Source organism: Saccopteryx leptura, chromosome 9 (genome assembly GCF_036850995.1).
Source record: "Saccopteryx leptura isolate mSacLep1 chromosome 9, mSacLep1_pri_phased_curated, whole genome shotgun sequence".
Taxonomy (NCBI): domain Eukaryota; kingdom Metazoa; phylum Chordata; class Mammalia; order Chiroptera; family Emballonuridae; genus Saccopteryx; species Saccopteryx leptura.
In genome coordinates this window covers 70,730,442-70,752,691 of record NC_089511.1, presented here as the reverse complement: position 1 = coordinate 70,752,691, position 22,250 = coordinate 70,730,442, and the positions used below count along the sequence as shown (strand labels likewise).

The following is a 22,250-nucleotide window of genomic DNA, read 5'->3' as shown; positions in this document are numbered from 1 at the left end:
TGAAATTAACAAGAGATATTGATATCTGACATGATGCTATAAGAAGGGCATATTACCTCTATGATACGCTTCCCCCAAATCCATAAGCTTGGTCTAATCATGAGATAACATCAGACAAACCCAAATTAAGGGACATTTTACAAAATACCTGATCAGTACTCCTCAAACATATCAAGACCATGAAAGACACAGGAAAACTAAAAAACAGTCACAGATTTGGGCCTAAGGCAACATGATAATTAAATGCCATATGGTATCATCGACTGGATTCTGAAACCAAAAAAGTACATTAGTGGAAAAACTGAGAAGATACAATAGTCTATGGTTTAGTGAGCAGGTATGTACTCACACTGAAGCCTTAGTTTTGGTAAGGGTACCACGGCTATGTAAGATGGGACCATTAGTGGGAGCCAGAGGAAGGGTTTGGGGTACTCTATACTATCTCGGCAACTCCTCTTTAAGTCTGAGAATTATTTCAAAAATAAGAGTTTTTATAAATTAAATATAGTTCTTTAAAGGCATATATAAATGAAGCATCAGCATAAGATTATGCATCCGGAGCCCATACCCAGGCAAAGGCAGTTGATCACATATATTCCTAGCATTCTCTATCATGCCCCAGTGTAACAAGGAACAGTGAATAGATGGAAAGATATATAGTAGCTTATACCTTAATGGTATTAAGAAAGCTGTTGCTACTTCACCCTAAGCTAGAGTACACTGTGGCATTTATACTACATATAGCTCAAATTGTCTTTTAATCTTTGACTTCAAACTCTTAGATTTTTGGCCCTGGCTGGTTAGTTCAGTGGTAGAGCATTGGCCTAGTGTGTGGATGTCCTGGGTTCAATTCCTGGTTAGGGCACACAGGAGAAGTGCCCATGTGCTTTTCCACCCCTCCCCCTCTCATTTCTCTCTCTCTCTCTCTCTCTTCCCCCCCACCCTCCTGCAGCCATGGCTCAATTGGAGTGAGTTGGCCCCAGGTGCTGAGGATGGCTCCATGGCCTCCACCTCAGGTGTTAAGAAGAGCTCGGTTGCTCAGCAGAGCAACTCATTTGCCCATTTGCAAGATGGGCAGAGCACCGCCCCCTAGTGGGCTTACTGGGTGGATCCTGGTCAGGGCACATGCAGGAGTCTGTCTCTGCCTCCTCTCCTCTCACTGAATTTTAAAAAAATCTTTCATATTTTTATATTGTTTTTCCAAATAGATTTTAAACTCCTTGATGCCTGGAAATAGTTTTCACTGGAGATTAATTTTAGTGTCTTCTCCTATGTATTTATCTAATTATATTTAAATGTAACTCTAGGACCTGACTAATGGTGGTATAGTGGATTGAGCATCGACTTGGGACACTGAAGTCCCAGTTTCCAAACCCTGAGGTCACTGGCTTGAGCGTGGGTTCATCTGGCTTGAGTGTGGGCTCATCAGCTTGAGCACAGGGTCACCGGCTTGTGCGTGGGATCATAGACATGACCCCATGGTCTCTAGCTTGAGCCCAAAGGTCACTGGCTTGATGTCCAAGGTCTCTGGCTTGAGTCCCCTGGTCAAGGCACATATGAGAAGCAATGAACAAGTAAAGTGACTGCTCTCTTGGAAAAAAAAATGTAGCTCTAGGTCCACACTGTCTATACCACTAAGGGATATATAAGCTTTCATGGCTCATGTATTAAAAGTCTTATTTTAATTTGCATTGTTCGGCCCAGACGGTTATACTAGTGAATTCTATCAAACATTCAAAGAAGACTTGGTTCCTATTCTACTCAAAGTCTTCCAAAAAATTGAAGAAGAAGCAATACTTCCAAACACATTTTATGAGGCCAACATAACCCTCATACCAAAACCTGGCAAGGATGGCACAAAGAAAGAAAACTACAGACCAATATCTCTAATGAATACAGATGCTAAAATACTAAACAAAATACTGGCAAATCGAATACAACAACATATTAAAAAAATAATACATCATGATCAAGTGGGATTCATCCCAGAATCTCAAGGATGGTTCAACATACGTAAAACAGTTAACGTAATACACCATATCAACAAAACAAAGAACAAAAACCACATGATCTTATCAATAGATGCAGAAAAGGCTTTCGATAAAATACAACACAATTTTATGTTTAAGACTCTCAACAAAATGGGTATAGAAGGAAAATATCTCAACATAATAAAGGCCATATATGATAAACCATCAGCCAACATCATATTAAATGGCGTAAAACTGAGGACTTTCCACCTTAAATCAGGAACACGACAGGGGTGTCCACTCTCTCCACTCTTATTTAACGTGGTGCTAGAAGTTCTGGCCAGAGCAATCAGACAAGACAAAGAAATAAAAGGCATCCATATCGGAAAAGAAGAAGTAAAGGTATCACTTTTTGCTGATGATATGATCCTATACATCGAAAACCCAAAGGACTCCACAAAAAGATTACTAGAAACAATAAACCAATACAGTAAGGTCGCAGGATACAAAATTAACATACAGAAGTTCATAGCCTTTCTATATGCCAACAATGAAATATTAGAAAACGAACTAAAAAAAAAATCCCCTTCACGATTGCAACAAAAAAAATAAAATACCTAGGAATAAACATAACAAAGAATGTAAAGGACCTATATAAAGAAAACTACAAGGCATTGCTAAGAGAAATAGAAAAAGACACAATGAGATGGAAAAATATTCCTTGTTCTTGAATAGGAAGAATAAATATAATTAAAATGGCCATATTACCCAAAGTAATATATAAATTTAATGCAATTCCCATCAAAATTCCTATGACATTTTTTAAAGAAATGGAACAAAAAATCATCAGATTTATATGGAACTATAAAAAACCCCGAATAGCCAAAGCAATCCTAAGGAAAAAGAATGAAGCTGGGAGCATTACAATACCTGACTTTAAACTATATTATAGGGCCACAATAATCAAAACTGCATGGTATTGGCAGAAAAATAGACACTCAGACCAATGGAACAGAATAGAAAGCCCAGAAATAAAACCACATATATATGGTCAAATAATCTTTGATAAAGGGGCCAACAACACAAAATGGAGAAAAGAAAGCCTCTTCAACAAATGGTGTTGGGAGAACTGGAAAGCCACATGCAAAAGAATGAAACTCGACTACAGCCTGTCCCCGTGTACTAAAATTAATTCAAAATGGATCAAAGACCTAAATATAAGATCTGAAACAATAAAGTACATAGGAGAAGACATAGGTACTAAACTCATGGATCTGGGTTTTAAAGAACATTTTATGAACTTGACTCCAATGGCAAGAGAAGTGAAGGCAAAGATAAATGAATGGGACTACATCAGAATTAAAAGTTTTTGCTCAGCAAGAGAAACTGATATCAAAATAAACAGACAGCCAACTAAATGGGAACTGATATTTTCAAACGACAGCTCAGATAAGGGCCTAATATCTAAAATTTACAAAGAACTCATAAAACTCAACAACAAACAAACAAACAATCCAATAAAAAAATGGGAAGAGGACATGAACAGACACTTCTCCCAGGAAGAAATACAAATGGCCAACAGATATATGAAAAGATGCTCAGCTTCATTAGTTATTAGAGAAATGCAGATCAAGACTACAATGAGATACCACCTCACCCCTGTTAGATTAGCTATTATCAACAAGACGGGTAATAACAAATGTTGGAGAGGCTGTGGAGAAAAAGGAACCCTCATACACTGTTGGTGGGAATGTAAAGTAGTACAACCACTATGGAGGAAAGTATGGTGGTTCCTCAAAAAACTGCAAATAGAACTACCTTATGACCCAGCAATCCCTCTACTGGGTATATACCCCAAAACCTCAGAATCATTGATACGTAAAGACACATGTAGCCCCATGTTCATAGCAGCACTGTTCACAGTGGCCAAGACATGGAAACAACCAAAAAGCCCTTCAATAGAAGATTGGATAAAGAAGATGTGGCACATATACACTATGGAATACTACTCAGCCATAAGAAATGATGACATTAGATCATTTATAGCAAAATGGTGGGATCTTGATAACATTATACGGAGTGAAATAAGTAAATCAGAAAAAAACAAGAACTACATGATTCCATACATTGGTGGAACATAAAAACAAGACTAAGAGACATGGACAAGAGTGTGGTGGTTACCAGGGGTGGGGGGAGGGAGGACGCAGGAGGGAGGGAGGGAGGGATTTAGGGGGAGGGGGAGGGGCACAGAGAAAACTAGATAGAGGGTGACAGAGGACAATCTGACTCTGGGCGAGGGGTATGCAACATAATTTAATGAGAAGATAACCTAGGCATGTTTTCTTTGAATATATGTACCCTGAATTATTAATGTCATCCCATTAACATTAATAAAAATTTATTAAAAAAAAAATTTGCATTGTTCTATGGACTGCACTATGTCACCCCCAAAGTCATATGTTGAAGCCCTAACCTATAATGTGACTATTTAGAGATGGGGCTTTTAGAGGGCAATCAAGACTAAATGAGGTCATAAGCATGGGACCCTCACCCAGTAGGACTAATAGCCTTGTGAGTAGAGGAAGAAGGAGATGAAAGGGAGGAGGAGACCTGTCCAGACTGAAGGAAGCAGATGCAGCCAGCGGAGGCCTGGTGCTGAGATTGCAGTCTTTCTTTGCGTCTCTTTCACTGAAGCCTCCACTGTGGCTTCCAGTAACGCTGTCCAGTCCACAAGGTGGACCATCTCTGAGCGTTCCCGGAGGCCCTCTTTGCTGCCATTTCTTCATGTAAAACAGGCTAGCACAAGATGCTACCCTTGGAGGTTCAGCAAAGGCAGGAGCAGCTCGTCCCTGGTTTTCTCAGAGGGGCGGGTGTGCACACACGACCACACACAGAAGCACAGCCCTGTCTTTCTTCCTGCACATTCACTCAGGCAGCTGGAGCAGCAGCAACTCAATCCATGTGGCTGAAAGGAGAGGTATAGCATCAATAAGAGAGACATTATGTTTGAGAGTCACCATGATCCATGTCAAGCTGGAGATTTAAAACCAGCTGCTGGTCTCTCGCTGCCTCTGCTGGCTGCTTAGCCCCAAGGAAGTCTTCCTGGGCCTTAGCTTCTGGGGGAATTCCTGGCACCCATTTCCCCAGATTCGCCAAGAAGGAAGCCAGCCAGTGGAGTGGTGGATGGTCTTCCTCCAGGGAGAGGTGGAATGGGAAGCTGGCAGCAGGTTGGGATGGAGTGAGAGTGGTTGGGAGCCTTGGCAGTGTGATGCCTCCAACTTCCCAGTTTATTTATCCTCCTTTCCCGTCATTCTAGCCAACTTTCCTGAGGGGGTTGGGATTATTAAAAATATAAATCTTTTCCTCTGACCTCTCATTTTTTTTAGGGATTTTTCTGGTGGTGAAATGCACATGACATAACATCTGCCATTAACAACATTTAGTATTTATGATGTGCAACCATCACCTGTTTGCTTCTGATCTTTTCCAAGCATTATAAGCTCCTTATTGAAGAGATTTGGAAAGAGTATAAAGAAAGAAGTAAAAATTATCTCCAATTCCACTCCCTGGGAATAACCATGATTAATAAATACTGAGGTGGTAGCTCCCTAACAGAGAGCCCTGAGGCATCAGGGCGAACAGGCAGGTCCACACAGATGCTGCAGGGATATCTGAAGTTTAGAGGGAAGCACAGTGCCATCTGCCGGGTACTCCGTGAACTGCTAGCTCTCTAGGTCCACAGTTTCAACTTGAGATCATGTGACATTCCTTTCAACGATGTCATATCTTAGAGAAGCTCTTCATTTATTTATTTGTGTGTGTGTGTGTGTGTGTGTGTGTGTGTGTGTGTGTGAGAGAGAGAGAGAGAGAGAGAGAGAGAGAGAGAGAGAGAGAGATTGCTATGCTAAAAAAAATGGCATGTGAAAACCATTGTGGTACAAGAAATACGTGATGGTGTCCAACATGGTGCCAAGGTCACCCAGTACCCAGGGGTAAATAACTGATTATTCAAGAACGAAATAGAAATGTTTTTTTCTTTCAACTTTTGTGTATTTTTCAATGGCTAAGAAATAAGGTTTGTGTTATATATACTTAACTATTTAATCAGAAGGCCTTTTTGTTATTTTCTTTTTGGCCCAAGAACAACATAAAAATTACTGACAGACACTAAGCATGCTTGAACCGAGAAAGTTTAGGAACCTCTGTTCCAGGGCATTTGCCTCTAGCTTTGACTTTTTGGTTTAAACGAACAAATGTGAATGTCTTCTTCATAACTGAGCTCATATGCTGTGCAGTTTTACAATGGCTACTACAATCCATCATTTTATAGTTAAAGAAGTTCAACTCCAAAGGGAAGCAGTCACACAATTAACCAGACCTCTCTTTCCCACACCCTGCTGCTTGCCTCTCAGAGACCCTGAGATGGGGGACCCTGTGGTTTTGACAAGTACTGACCCCACCAACCAGTGTTTGCAGGGCCTTACAATGACTCTGCCTTACTGTCGGCTGCTGGCATAGTGTGGTCCCTGGTTCGCTGATAAGTCAGAAATGCTCCAATCTTACTTCATTACCCCCTTTGCTGATTCTTAAAAAACTCATCTACCTTTTGACATGAATCTCATAAATAGCTGAGTCTTGGAAAGGAAGACCACTGAGCGGTCATCACCCACTGGGCCCTCCGTGTGAATGAGCTTATCAGAGCCTTTCCTGAGAGAAGTTTGGATAAGGAGAAACAGGGTCTCTGAGAGAAGTGGGTAAGATAGGTGTCTCAGAGGGGGTTCGCTGGGAACACGCTGATTCAGAGAGCTGTGTGCAGAAAGTGTGTACAGGAGTGTTTGCGGGAGATACAGCAGCCCCCTTAGCCATGGGGGACATGTTCTAAGACCTCCAGTGGATGCCTGAAACCATGGATAGTCCCAAACTCTATTATACTGTGTTTTACCCTAAACATATGTACCTACGATAAAATCTAATCCATAAGTTAGGCACAGTAAGAGATTGACAGCAATAACTAATAATAAAATAGAATAATTATAACAGCATACTATAATAAAAGTTATGTAAATGTGGTCACCTCTCTCTCTCTCCCTCCCTGACATGCGAGCTGATACCTATGGCCACGAGGTGACTAACAGCCAGCAGCACATACGTGGGGATACAATGGACAAAGGGGTGACGCACACCCCCAGTGGGATGGAGCAGGACTGCACAAGGCTTCATCACACTACTCAGAACGGCATGCAATTTAAAACCTATAAATTATTTATTTCTGGAATTATCCATTTAATATTTTCAGACCATTGTGTGTAATAAGGGGGTAGAGCAAATATCCTAATGTTATCTGGCAAGGTGCTGGTGTTGGAGGGGACATGCACAACTTCAAGGAAGACTTCCCTGGGTTTTTAACTTAAGGAGGGGTTGCGCAGGTAAAGAGCTAAGGAAAACAATAATGGATAGCATGTGCAAAGGTCCTGAGGCAGAAGGAGCGGCCTTTAGCTGAGCTTGGAGCATGAGGGACCATCATATACTGAGGTTGGCATGCAGAGAGGGTTGGGGACCTTATCTTCAGTAGAAGACACTGGTCAGGGAGGTAAGTAATATGGTCAGATCACTCACTTCTTGTCTAGATGCTTTCTTTCTGCTCAGGCTGCCCTTTAATTATCAGCCTAACCAACTTCACCTGGATATAAATACGATTTTCCCTGAGTTTCCGCTGAGCCTCTCTGGAGAGGCCCTGGCTCCATACAACCCCAGGGTCTCCACAACAGCCAGAAGCCTCTCTCCTGGACCCCCCCGAGGCCCTGGATGTTCCCCACACACGGCTCAGGGCCCTCAGAGAAAAGACAGGGCCTGGAAAGAAATGGTCATTCTTGTCCTCCTCCCAGTGCCCCTTCCTGCCCAGAGCAGACAGAGCTGCCCCTCTAAAAAGATCCTGGAGGGCAAGTAGGGGCGGGAAGTAGGTAATCCCCTTGCTGAGCTCCCCCAGAGGGAACAGGGCGAAATAAATTAGTAGAGCTCAAAGGTCCCATCTGGGAAACCACTCAGGATTTCCAGGGTCTGACCCGAGGGCAACGCTGAGGGCACCTGAGCAATCAGGGCAACACCGCAGCCAGCCCTCCGTCTGTCTGTCTGGTTCATGCAAACTCCTCCCGGAAGCCTGGGGCAGGGGTCAAGGGGCAGGGGAAACGTATCTGCTCACCACCCAGGCTACCCCTGTCCTCAACAGTGGCTGGTCACCCCATGCAAAATAACAGCATCCACCATGATCTGATCAGTATTTTTAAAAACAGTTCAATTAAATCTACCAATTGCTGTGGCTGCTTTTCTTTCTGATTCTTTAGGTTGATGTCATTAAATAATTTCTTTAGCCACGGAACCATGTAGGTAATCTAATGCATGGTACAGGCCTCAAGAAATGATCGGCCAAGACAGGATAGCCAGCGAGTGACATTTATTTATTTAGTACTTTTTAGTGCCAGGCATTGTTCTCTGTGCTTAACAGACATTCACCCATTTGATCCTCACAACAAGTCTGTGAGGCAGATAACATTATTATTCCCATTGTACAAATAAGGAAACTGAGGCACAGAGCAGTTAAATAACATTCTGGGGCCACAGTTGGTAAGTGGCAGAACTGGGGTTTGAATGCGAGTGTGGTTCATAGTTTTGAACTCAGGCCCAGAGACCCCCTTGGGGCCCCGTGGAACTCTCCCGGGCGGCAAAGTAGTCACCTCCAATCCCTTTGATCAAATCAGAGGATCTGTTTCATTGGTTTTTCTCTCCAGAATAAAGATTTTTGGAATAAAAGGTTTAAGGCTCCAGCCCTGGCTGGTTGGCTCAGTGGTAGAGCATCGGCCTGGCATGCAGAGGTCCCGGGTTTGATTCCCGGCCAGGGCACACAGGAGAAGCGCCCATCTGCTTCTCCACCCCCCCCCCCATCCTTCCTCTCTGTCTCTCTCTTCCCCTCCCGCAACCAAGGCTCCATTGGAGCAGAGATGGCCCGGGCGCTGGGGATGGCTCCTTGGCCTCTGCCCCAGGCGCTAGAGTGGCTCTGGTCGCAACAGAGCGATGCCCCAGAGGGGCAGAGCATCGCCCCCTGGTGGGCAGAGCATCGCCCCCTGGTGGACGTGCTGGGTGGATCCCGGTCAGGCGCATGCGGGAGTCTGTCTGACTGTCTCTCCCCGTTTCTAGCTTCAGAAAAATACAAAAAAAAAAAAAAAAAAAAAAAAAAAAGGTTTAAGGCTCCAGATAAACTTGCTGCAAATCACTGGCAAGAGAGCTTTGCCAGAAGAAGCAGGAGACTTGCCCCCTCTTCTCTGAAATTCTGATTAAGGGTCAGAATTAGAACATAGTAGGTGATGCTCATCTTCAGACAAGTTTGGGGAAACAAGAGGGACCTACCTGCCTTTGGGTTCCAGGTCCTCCCCATCCTCAGTGTAGCCCAGGTCAAGCCCTGAGCCTTAGTTCTTCACCTGTGAAATGAGCACAGTTCCCCACCACCACCTTCCTAGAGCTACAGGGAGGGGCAATGAAATTAGCACTGTGCTATAGCAGGTAAGGGCTGTCATGACATCAACAATAATGTGCTCCTTTCAAGCCACTGCTGCAGGTGGGTTTGCTCCTGAGCTTGTGAAGGGCAAAACAGAAAGGTAGATGGGGAGGGACATGCTGGGGGGGGGGGGGTCTGGAGGACCTGTACAGGACAGGGAGGAAACAGGCTGAAGCAGTTTTTTTTTTTTTTTAATTTTATTTATTCATTTTTAGAAAGGAGAGAGAGACAGAGACAGAGAGGGAGAGAGAGGAGAGAGAGACAGAGAGAGAGAGAGAGAAGGGGGGAGGAGCTGGAAGCATCAACTCCCATATGTGCCTTGACCAGGCAAGCCCAGGGTTTCGAACCTGCGACCTCAGCATTTCCAGGTTGATGCTTTATCCACTGCGCCACCACAGGTCAGGCTGAAGCAGTTTTTTAACAAAAGCACGGAGAGACCCCTGGCTAAACACCAGCACCATGGCTAAGATGTTTCAATACACCTCTTGTGCCCCCCCGTGGGGCTGTCCAGGAAGGGAAAGGAGCCCACTAACAGGGGAGGGTAGTCATGGGCTCAGGGTCAGAGAGACACCTGCGCACCTACCACATACCAACTCTGTGGCTTTGGACAGGGTGTCCTGGCCTCTGTGGCTCAGCTTCCTCATCTGTAAAGTGGGACGAAGCCCAGCAGGTGCCCCATGGATCTAGCTGTGGGTCTAAGGCGCGGGCCAGGGCGTCAGCGTCAGTGTGGCAGGTGCCTCTCTCAGCCGTGCAAGGCAAACCAACCCACCTTTCCATAGCTGCCCACTCAGGTGCGGTGACAGACACAGCCCAGTGAGTTTGGGGCAGCCCTCCACTCCTCCCAGGAGGAGTCTGAGCCATGGGAGCTCATGTGAGCCCAGGTGCTGGGGGTTCGTGTGTCCCTGAAGCACTGGCCCCACAGGGTCCTCTCACCGCAGCCGTCACAGCACAGGCATCAATCCGTGTACCTCGTTCCCGAGATGACCCCCATTCCTGCCTGGCCTGCTTCTTGCCTGCAAGCCACCAAGGCCCAGGGGCCACTTCTCAGGTCTGGGCCTCCCCTGGGCAGGGAAGCCTAGCAGTGCCAGGACTTGCCACCAGCCCTTCCCCGCTGGTGTCTCCTGCTGCCTCCCAGAGCGCCCCAGGGAAACCCCTGTCTCAGTGGCCAATGCCAGCTCTCAGTGCAGACTCCCACTGTGCCACATTTCCACAGGCCCTGTACCCTCTCACTTCTCCTAAGGTCCTGGGTCAGGGGGCCCAAAGTTACACAGGCACCTTTGTTTCCACTCACCATCCGGTCCACCCCTTCCTAACCACACAGGCTCAGTTCGAGTGCAGAGCACAGAGTGAGCACCCAGAAGAAAGTAACGTCTCACATCAGTGGCCCCGCCTCACTCACCGGGACTGCGAGGGTAACGGCCTCACTCACCGGGTCTGCGAGGGTAACGGCCTCACTCACCGGGTCTGCGAGGGTAACGCACTAGCAGAGGAATGCAAAGCTGTGGGAAACGGCGTGAAGGTCGATGAAGGTCAGTGATGACCAAACTCCCCGGCAGAGTTTGGACTGGAAGGAGGGTTGTCGCTGGAAAGACACCTTAGGAGAAGAAGTAGGTGAGCAGGGGCCAGATGCAGGAAGACGAAATGAGAGCCAGGGGGACCCAGAGTTGCCCACTGGGCCCGGACCTGGGACACCTGGCTATGGACTGTTGAAAAGGGCTTCCAGATGCTTTTTAAGGGAGATTGGGCTGGACAGGGGCAGGCAGCGGGAAGTTGGATCAGGTGCACCCCCCTTAAACATAATCAAAGGGCTCAGGACTCTGAGTACTGGCTTGAGCCATGAGTGGGTCCTTCCTCAGCCCCAGACTCCCTTCCAAACGGCCCCCAGAATTAGAAGTACAGTAGGCTCACATTTTCTCCCCGTCCATAGCAGTGGCTTTATGGCTAAGGAGAGGGTGGGAGGAAGGCAGTAAAAGGACGAGAAAGTAGGATTGAGGGGACTTGGCTTCCTCTACCCAGGACCCTTCCCCTGTACTATTGCTCCAGAATGTTTCACAGGTCAGCTCCCATTATGCCCTGGAAATTGCCCTCAACCTCCTGTGGTCTCCTTGAGACAGCACGGTGTTTCCGTACCCCCCGTGGGTTCAGAAAAGAGACAGAAGGTGTGAGTGAGAGCAGGACTGCAGGCCATTAATCCAAGGAGGACTTTCTGGAGGAAGGGCGCTCTGGCTTGATTGAATTTCCTTGCCCACTCTCTTCTTTGCTCACAAGGATGCCGCTGGAGACATCCCAGGGGCTGTGGAGCCCTGAGTTCTAGTCCCAGCTCAGCCACCAGCTCAGTGTCCCTTCCCCTCTTGGAGTCTCCCTGTGAAAAATGAGACCGCCAGGATGGAGTTCTGAGGCCCTTCCAGGGCTGAGATTCTAAATCACCACCTGCTACAGCCAGATGTCATCGCTGCAAGCAGAGAGGGAGCCTGCTTTGATCTTTCCAGCGGGGAGGATGGGCTCCCAGCGCTAGGACAAGGGTGTGGCCAGTTGCGGAGGACCGACTGTTCAGATGGGAGCTTTCCAAATGCTCTGCGCCACAGCCATTTCGGCCGGACCCCAGGCATGGGATCGACAGGATGAAGGGGGGATAAGAGTTTAGAAGGCCCAGGACAGGCTCCAGCCAGGGGCTCAGACATGGATCAGCTATGCCTCTGTGTCCGGATGAGCCTCCGGGCTGGACTCAGCGGAGCTGGACATGGTGCAAGAGCAGGCCAAGCACCAGGGTGGGCATGGGCTGGTGGACGTCCTGGTACCTGAAAGTGCTGGATGTCCAGAGAGGACACACACACACACACACACACACACACACACACACGCATCTGTGTGCTTGTGTGCATACCTTCAGGCTTTACCGTCAACAGAAGCCTTTCCAGGGTAGAAGGCAGAGCCAAAGTTGAGACGGCTCCAGCCCAGGCAAAGGTTCAGTGGGGCCCACTGGGACTACATGGCCAGCTGTTAAATTATTGAAATACATCAAAACCAGGATAAATAGCTTCAGTCCAAAGCTCCTGGAGCAGGCACCACACCCAGCCACCCTGATACTCCAGTCCCAAGACCCCAGGACTTCCCCACAGGCCTGCAACCAAATGGGCAGTTCCAGGCTCAGCCGGATGGACAGGGACCACTCCAGTCCCAGGCCCCACATCTGCACTGGCTGGTAGGGGCCTGTGTGTCATTGGTGGTTACTGTGTGGATCAGCCTCCCGCTCCCACTCCGGTCCCCTCCCATCTCGCTTGTCCCTTTCTTCGCTTTCACCACACCCTTCTTCACTGCAGGAATTCTGGGTCCAGAAGAGAGTCCGAGTGACCCAGATCAATGCACGTTCCCACTTTGAGTTTTGGGGTACAGATGCCAAGGCCAGACACTCGGGAGCTGCTCCAGAGGCTGCAGCTGGGCTGAGGGGCAGACAGAGCTGTCTCACACTCATGCCATGTGCCCCCTCCACGCCCCCTCACCCAACAGTGCAGGAGCTCCGTCCCCCTCCAACCAGCCTGCTGATGAGTATTCCACACCAGCTCAGTCCCCAAAAGCAGTGAGGCAGCCCCTCCCTGCGGCTGTTTGCTGACGATCAGGAAAGGGTTTTAATCTCAGAAACAGTCAAGGTGGGGAAGGGGAATGCGGGGCGGCCGGGAGAGCCATATGGAACCTGTTTGAGGAGCTGGGTCAGAGCCCAGCTACACCTCCATGCGCCGGGGCGCCAGGCCAGCCCTTGGCTTTGCCGGCTCAGCTCCGGCCAGGGAGGGGAAAGAGCGTGGGAGAACAGACAGGCAGCCTGCACGTGGACAAGGGGTGCGACCTGTGCTCGCAGGGCTGCTGTCCTTCAGGAGAGGACACCCTGGCTGGCGGCCCAGTGGCTGGACGGCGGCTGGCCCAGCAGCTGGGTGACCTGCTAGATTCCGAGTTCAGCAGAGCAGCATTTCAGGTCTCCGAGACCATCGCAGGGGCCTGTCTGGGAGCACGACTCCTGCTCAGCCCCGCCACCCCCTCAGCCTGGCTGCTGGTGGAGATGGTTCCGGAGGTCCGTGGACAGGACCGTTTCGTCTCCACTTTGGCTGCCCTGCCTGCGCATACAGCCAGCCCCCTCTGTCTCTGTCTACGCGTCACAAACCCGGTCCCACTCTCGGACGTCTCACTCTACACAGTGCCAACTGCTCAGGTGGGGTTGACGGGGCTGCAATTTGCATACACTGCGCGGACTTTGGCCTCAGTGCCCTGAACGTGGGACTGACGTGGGGTTTGGCATGACCTTGCTGGATTTTGGACCCATCTCACCAAATTCCAGCTCACCACCTCAGTACATTGAAGTTTGCCTGAACTTCTGTCTAGACTCTCAGGACTTTGAGACGAACTGACCAAGTTTCTGATTGATTTTGCAGAAGTTTTGATGAAACTTGACTGAAAGTAGCATGGCCTGAGTTTCCCAAATTTTCAGCCCTCTGGACTGGATTTCTGAGTGGTTTGACTGAAAAGCTTTTTACCGATTTTACTGATTATTATTTTAAAATCTAAATTTCTGGAGTGTTTGAGCTCTCCGGATTATTTTACTAAATAACAGGAAATCGTTCGGAGAGCCTTGACTGGCTGGCCCCAGCACAGGGCTGAGCTGTCGGCGGGAGCCCCCAGCTCACCTCAAGTCTCACCCACACCCAGCCTTCTCACCTGAGCAGGGGATGGGGCAAGAGGTGCCCACTGGTCTTTTATCCACCTTCTGGAAGCTTCTAACATTCTAGTGCCTGTTTCTTTATTGAAACTTCCATCAACCATTCTCTGCCTTCTTTCTCCTTGTTTCCAGCCTTGCCCTGGTTCTTGGAAACGAGGCTCCTGAGTCAGTTTGACTGGAGCCCCCGTTTCCTGCTAGAAAGTCATATAAAACAGAACTCAAAGTGCGGGCCCGGGGTCAGCCAGCCTGGGCTCGAGGCTCAGCTCGGCTGGTTCTGGCTGTGTGATCTGGGGACATGTTCGTGAACTTTTCGGAACTCTGGTTTATTCATTTCCAAAATGAAGGTGATTCACCTGCTTATCTCTCTGATTTGTTTTGAGGTTTTTGGCAAGAATACTAACGACAGCTAACCCTTGCTGTCCGGTTACTCTGAGCCAGGCTCTGCTCTGGGGCTGGGCACAGCCTCAGGGTCCTGGCCGAGCCAGCCCCGTGGCTTACAAGTCTAGCTACTGGCAGAGCCACAGCACCCGAGACAACAGAGGCGTGCCCTCAGCCACTCTGCCCCCCGCCCCTTGGGCTTGCCTTACAGTGACAGAGCCCAGTGAGCACGGGCTAGCATACTGGTATCAGTGGCCTGTTTTCTCTTGGAAGAATTGGGCTGCACTTTGTGTCTTATGTTGGTGAGGCATTTGTAATTTGACGGTGTGATTTTATATTCTGTTGGAAACACTGAAGAGCAGGAGTTGTCCCAGTTACACCCACCCCACTCCCACACCAAGGGAACCCTGGGTATTTTCAAACCATCTAGACATATCAGAACCATGGGGCTTGTTCTATTGTCTGAGACCTTTGGCGATTTACTGCCATCTGGCCTGACTTTAACCATGTGACTCTCCTTGATTTTTTTACTGGCACCTTAATAGGAACCAGATTGGCAAAGTGTTTCTCAGTCCAAGGTATGCCTTGGTATTTGCCAGGCTGTAGGCAGTAAGCTGTGGACAGTGACGGTGGAGAAACTGGGTCCAGTCCTGACTTTGAGCCATTCCGGTACCAACACTGGCCTTCTTCTCTTCTCCAGGGTGGGAGAGAAGGCAGCCATTTGGGAGGGTGTGTGAGCAATAGCTATTCATTCATCAGTCTAAGAAAAGTCCTTTCACAGGGAGAGTTGGCGACAGGTGCCATAGCTGCCATTTTCGGGAGTCTGTCCTATGTCCCATGTGCCTCTCTTTGTGTTCTGTCCAGACAAATGTCTCAGCTCCTTTCATTTCCACTCTTGCCTGCCTTTGCACCTGCTGCTGTCTGCCCTGTATGTCTTTTTCTTTCTGTATTTATTCAGCTTACTGAAAATCTTTATGTTAGACATGAGGCAGGAGCTAGAGGCACAAAGTCACAATCGGCCTTCAGTGGCTCACAGTGGCAGGAACACACAAAGTATCCAGGGACCATGGGCCTGGGACACCGAGACCACGCAGGGCAGGGTGGAAGGAAGAGTCAGAAGTCCTCTGTGAGGTGCCATCTAACTCGACCTCGGTCTTGCCCACCTGGACAACCCTTACTCACCCTCCCACATCCTCAGCGCCAGCACACCTCTTCTGTGAAGCACTCCCAGATCCCCACGAGCAGAATAAATGTCTCTCCCCCAGAACCCCCTTGACTCTGCACACAGAAGAGAGAGCACTGACAACCACATTTTTTAACTCAATTCTCCCCAATTTTCTCTGCACTGCAAACTCCCCAGGGACAGAACTGGATTCCATTTTTCATTGCCAGAGCCTGGTAGAAGTTTAATAAATATTTGTTTGAAGTAAGTCTGTGTTTTTATGGGTATCATAGCCACAAGTGTATGCATGTGTGTATGTGGCCGTGTATCTGTGAGCTGGGGCAGGTAGTCATGGGGGAGACAGTTCTTGGGACTCATTTTTTTAGCATATTTGCCTCATTAAGGTCTCTCAGCTCCTCCCAATGACCTCACCCTCTCCATGTAGACAAGCATGATGGCTGACTCCCTGCGGTTTAGAGTTGAGAGATTGCTTCTGGTGGAGTGGGGGGGAGGGCAGGGCCAGGAGACCATGATGCACTGAGTTCATCCAGGCCGCCCTTGCAGCCAGCCCAGGGGCAGCCAGGGCTTGGGGGGCACACCCAGATTCCTTACTCTTCTGCCCCTAGAAAACCACCCCACCCTTAAAAAGCCCTCCACTGCTCCAACCTACAACTGGAACTTGGTAAAGGGTACCAAGGGGCCTTAGTATTCTGACCATTGAACGTTCTGGACAGAGACTCAAGGTTGGATCTCAGGTTAATTTCTGTCTCGAAACTCATATCCCAGGTGGGCCCTTCCCTCTCCTGGGGGAAGTCAGTTACATGGGTTGTCTAGGCCCTAATCTGAGATGCTAGGAAGGTAAGGAGCAGGTCTGCCAGGTGCAGAAAACCCTGCATTCTACCCAAAGGGCCCCATTGCCTAGTCTATAATGATAATAGTCCTTGCTTCTATGTGACCCTTTGCAATTTCCAAGGAATTTCCCATATAGCGTCCATTCAACAACATCTGTTGGGCTTTTACTTTGTGCCTGGCATTGTGCCTTGCTAGTAATAACACAAACAGGCGCTGTGCTGTTCTCACAGGCATCACTGTTTGGTCCTCACAATGACCGCCTTGTAAAGAGGAAGACAGTAAGACTAAGTCTTTCTGTTTCTCAAGGACACACAGGCTCAGTGGTAGAACCAGGACTTGAACTCGCCTCTCTCAGGTGACTCATATCCCCACATTCTTTCACTTGTCCCATCTCTAGCCTTTGCACCTTCCCCCAATAACTCTGAAAAAGTTGGAACAGGTATCAATGTCTCTTCTTAAAGATGAAGAAAACTGATGCTTGGTGGGTTTAGGAGCCTTTCCAGGGATCTCAGAGGCCAGGTAAGAATGCCAACCCAGCTCCAATGTCCATGCTGACCAAGAGAACACTCACCCCAATGCTGCACCCAGGCCCCAGCCCACCTCCACATCTACTATGCCTAGATTTGTCCTGCATCACTTCCCAGACCCTGCCGTGCAGGATGCCGGGACAAGTGGAGACAAACTGAGAAATGAGGTTGCTGCCCATCACAACTGGGTTGTGAGGCATCAGTGCTGGTGGCTTCAGAGCACAGCCGGCTCCTCCCCCCCGAGTCTCCCTCCACGAGGACATTCCTGGCTGAGGCACAGGAGCACTCTTTCTGAAATGTTCCTGCCCAATTTTGTCCACCCAGCCAAGGGCTTTAGGCTCCATGACAAGATCAATAGTTGCCCAAATGTCATCAGATCAGATCTATTTTCAGTTTTCAGACTAGCCTGTTTCATCAGCTGGCCTGTTTCTCATCCATTCCCTCCCACCAACTCTGTCAGCCTTTCCCTAAAATGTTCACGTTTCACTCAGAGCTAAGGGCTCTCGCACTGTCTCAAGGCTTACTCAGCGGGTAAACCACTCCCCTAGAAGGATGTAAAATTCCAGGAGGCAAACATGAGGCAGGGTTCCCAGATCCTTCTATTCCACCCCCAAATTATAAGAAGGCACAATGAGCCTCAGGGAACCCCCAAGGTCATGGGCCTACTGGGGTCCTATTCTCCAGGCTAGTCCCACAGGAGTTACCTTCTCTTGGGACTTGGAAGTTTGGAAACTCTAATAATTCAGAAACTTGGCAAGCATAGTAGAAAATAGCTGCAGTAAGAAAGTTGGCGTTCAAACCCCAGCTCTGGCCACTCACTGTGTGGCGTTGGACAAGTCACCCAGTGGCTCTGGGCATCAGTTTGCCCATTGTCTTAATGACAAAGTTGGACTCTGTCTCTGAATATTAATCTAGCTTTGGACATGATCATGTTCTTTCATATGACCAATCTAGGACAATCATTTTGATGAAGAAGTTCTAAACCTCTCTTCTGTCATTCTGTCTGCCCTCACCATACCTCTGACAGCACATGGAATTAATTATCCATGTGCTCCTTATAGGTATGGTAAGATAAGGAAGAGAAGAGATTTGACATTTATGGAGCACTTTCTATGTGCCAGACCCCTTTCTAAGTGTGTTCTCTATGTAGTAACTCATGTAATCCTCCAACAAGCCTATCAGACAGGTGTTATGGTTCCCACCCTCTCCATTTTACAGATGAGCAATGTGAGACTCTGAGGAGTAACATGATACACCAAGTTCCTATGACTAAAGGGCAGCAGAGCCAGGCTTTGAAGTGGGGCGGCTGCCTCCAGAACACACGTGTTTAATAACTAGGCCACAGTCACAGAAAGATGGACGGGACTCAGCCCAGAAGGGAAGATGGGGCCTGCACATAAATCATTCTGCTACAGGTTGGAGAAGTGATAACTGACCAAGAGAGAAACAGATAACATCCCTGGGGACTTGAGATGAGGGAAGATTGCTCCCAGCTGGAATGAGAGGGGAGTTTTATGGAGGCACCATTTCAGCTGAGGCTTGAAGGACCAGTGGGATTAGGAACTGTGGAGACTGGGAAAGAGGGAGCATCTGGCTCTGCAGGGGATGACAGGCAACAGGGGCAGAGGCAGGTCAGAGGGCAGGCCACTGGCCAGAGGGCTGGAAGTGCCCCTCCCTCTTCGTGCTGGACGAGGATGATGAAGAGGCAAGGGTGTTCGGGAAGGGAGAGACCCTGTCAGGAATCAGCTTCAGGAACCTGGAATCGTGCACAATCAACAGAAGCAAGGAGGCAGCGAGCCTGGAAGCAGGAACAGCATGTGCGCTCGGGGTTCTGGCAGGAGACAGTGCAACTCCCGGAGCTCAGTCAATGGATGAATGAACAAGCCCATTGCCAGTGGAGGGGAGAATGGGGCCAGTGAGAGATGGGAAGGCCCCAGTAATGGGAGCAGTGGGAAGCCTTTATCATCATTGACCTGCCAGGCGAGGGCAGGCAGTTCCATCATTAGACCCTGTGAGATCAGGACATGCAGACCTTTGGGGATTACCAACAGGACATGGCCCAGATGGGGCAAGAAGAATCCCCATTACATCTCCTGGGGCTTTCCATGGGCAGTAGGCAGAGCTTCCGGCAGGAAAGTCCGCATGGAAGAGACTGCGGAGGTCAGTTTCTAGTGACATGGAGCAGGACAGAGAAGGATGGAGAGAGGATGGGGTGGGAATGAGGAGATGAAGAGAGAAGGCTCGCCAGCCCAGACCAGATGTAGAAGTTGTGTGATAATTTTGGAAAGAAACATTGAGAGACTGACCCAGAGCAACTGCAGAGGAAAAGGAAGTGTTGGAGGCAGACGTGGGGAGCTTAGGAAAGTAAGGCTGGCAGATTTGGCAGGGAGTCATCTGCAAGGGCAAAGGAGAGTTTGCATACCTGCTGAGTTCCAGGTGACCGTGTAGCAGACCTTCCGTGCTAATTTAAAAAAATTTTTTTAAACCCGAGAGTTGTAATGGTGTCTGTGTGCTCTCCCGAGGCTGCTGAATCAGACCCAGGCCAGCCATAAAAGGTGACAACAGCAGCTCAGCCAGCTTCTGAACCTGTGAGAGGCGGGAGAGCAAAAGGAGGGGACTTGAGCCAACTCTCAAAGCAAGATCCTGGAGGAGAGCTACCCTCTCGTTTAAGGACAAAATAGAGCCCACTCGCAATGTCCTTGGAGAATTTCCCAACTGGGAAACAGCTCTTCAGGAGAGAGTTGGAAGAAAGAGAGCTGCCGCAGCAGAAAAGAATAGAAATCGTCCCACCCAAGAACACGCCACCTCTTCAGGGTCAGGGGAGCCTCGTTAGACCCGATTCTGGCCGCCAACCTTGATGTAGATAGTCCTCCAGCGGGTGAGGGAGGTGAAGATTTTGCAGCTCTTCCTGCAGAACAGGGAAAATTTTTAAAAGAAAGAGCCAAAGAGCAGGCCAGAAAGGAACAAAATCAGAAGCTGAAGAAGAAAGGCTTCATATGGAAAACACTGTGAGTGGAAGCCCTATGCTTAGCCTCACTGGCCCATCCCAGCCTCGGGCCAACTACTTCAAAGTTTAAAAGGTGAGAAGATGATGCTGTTTTCAAGAACTGTGCAAAAGAGGACCAGAAGAATGACAAAAGATTTGTCAATGATACTCTGCAATCTGAATTTCACAAAACGGCAATGGAAAAATATATTAAATAGTACAGTGTTGTATGCTTAAAGACTGTAAAATGTGAATGATCTTCTGACTTTATTTTGTTTAGTCACACCCCCCCCCCCCATCGGGCCCCCATTTAAATTATGTTTAGGCTACTTTAATTTTAAGTTCCAAATTATCTTTTCCTTGATTGGTCCCTTACTTGATAAGGACTTAGGAATTGATTTAATCCACTTTCAGCCTCTGTTTCCAGTCATGTTTTCTTTTTAATGTGGGAAAAGGAATCTGCTCGTAGTAACTATTTTTAATAATCTAAATAACCAAATCAGTGTCCCCCAGCTTTGTTATTGAAATGTATGCAGTTTATAAAATATTGAATATTAAAACACACACACACACACACTCACACACACACACACACGCACTCACACACACACGCACTCACACACATGCACTCACACACACACACGCACTCACACACATGCACACACACACACGCACTCACACACATGCACACACACACACACACTCACACACACACACGCACTCACACACACACGCACTCACACACACACACACACACACGCACACGCACTCACACACACAAGGATCTGTTCTGGCATGTTTTTCATGAAAAACTTGAGCTTGACCTCTGTGGTGAATGCCGTGCTGGTGGTTGTCACGGAAGGGCCAGGGCAGCAAGCTCCCTCCCTGTTGTGGTCACCAGTGCCCCAGCACATTCCCCTGTGCCTGGCTGTCTGGGAGGAATTGCTTTCCCCTTTCTACAGAAGGAACAGAGGCCCAAGGAGTTCCAGTGGTTTTAAGGAAGGTCACAAAGCAAAACGGTAGCAGAGCCAAAACCAGAAGCCACCCTCATCCCCCTGCTGGCACAGCTGGTGTGTTATGAAAGGCGGCAGCCCGGCCCAGTCCAGCTGGGGTCCCAGGGGACTCACCTCCTCCCCCCTGCCTGGGACGGGCCTTATCCCCTTCACACTCACCCTTTCCTTCTCCAGTGCCTGTTCTGCCAGCACCTCAAGATGAATTTATCTTCGCCTTGGAAAGGACGCAGGAATGAACCAGGGATGGTGCCTCGCCAGGCAACCCCGAAGGAAGCCCCGCTGAGCTTCCGCAGCCAGGTCCGTCTGAGGTGACCGGGGCAGTTGATTGCAGCGACGGATTGTGAGAGAAATGATACCAGTCAAGGCCTTGTAGAGCAGTTCCATTATCCTGCCACAGATTTTTGGCAATTCCTCAAGTCTGGCTTGTTTTATGTCTAATTACATATCGCCGTACATATTCCTCGTATGTTATGTTTCACATAATAAATACATGGAAAATCTTTCTCTTTTTCCATTAGCCCCTGCCCAGAAATGAACCGCTTTCTGAAGTGTGCTTACGCAATAAAGAAGCAGTTGTTACAGACACCGTGACACTTCATAACTGAACTTTATGGGCCCCCATTGCTCTGATTCCAGGGGCTTGAAAGAGGGACCTGGGTTTCCTGCATGTTGTTTCTTACTCTGAGAGCAAAGGGTGCTTGTCAGGAGCAACGTCCTGAGTGGCTGCAAAGCTAGCCAGCTCCTCGGTCTGGGAGACAAAGGGGCTGTCGGGCTGGTGGAGGTGACATGCTGACTCCTGCGGGTGAGGGCTGGCTGCAAAAGCTTGCCTGTAGCGGTGGTGCTAACAGAATGCCAGGGTCCTGTGAGCATTGACCATTTGTATGTGCCTCATCCAGCAATCAATCTGTGCATGTTCATGAAGCACATCTACGTGCCCAGATCTATTTCAGATGCCGAGTAGGGAAGGAAACAGGTAGATGTAGGAGAGGAGAATACCAAAGAGTAGTAGAGGTGCCGAGATAGCTCCTAATGGAGTTATGAGAGCAGGATTTGGAACTGGATGGCCTGTGTTCAAGGCCAGGCTCTGCTACTTACCAGCTGTGGAATG

The 22,250-nt window shown here is 48.6% G+C and overlaps 1 pseudogene; it reads left to right on the top strand.

Moving 5' to 3' along the window:
* Positions 1 to 10,378: 10,378 nt before the first annotated feature.
* On the top strand, positions 10,379 to 20,347 carry LOC136381081 (spliceosome-associated protein CWC15 homolog; annotated as a pseudogene).
* Positions 20,348 to 22,250: the final 1,903 nt, after the last annotated feature.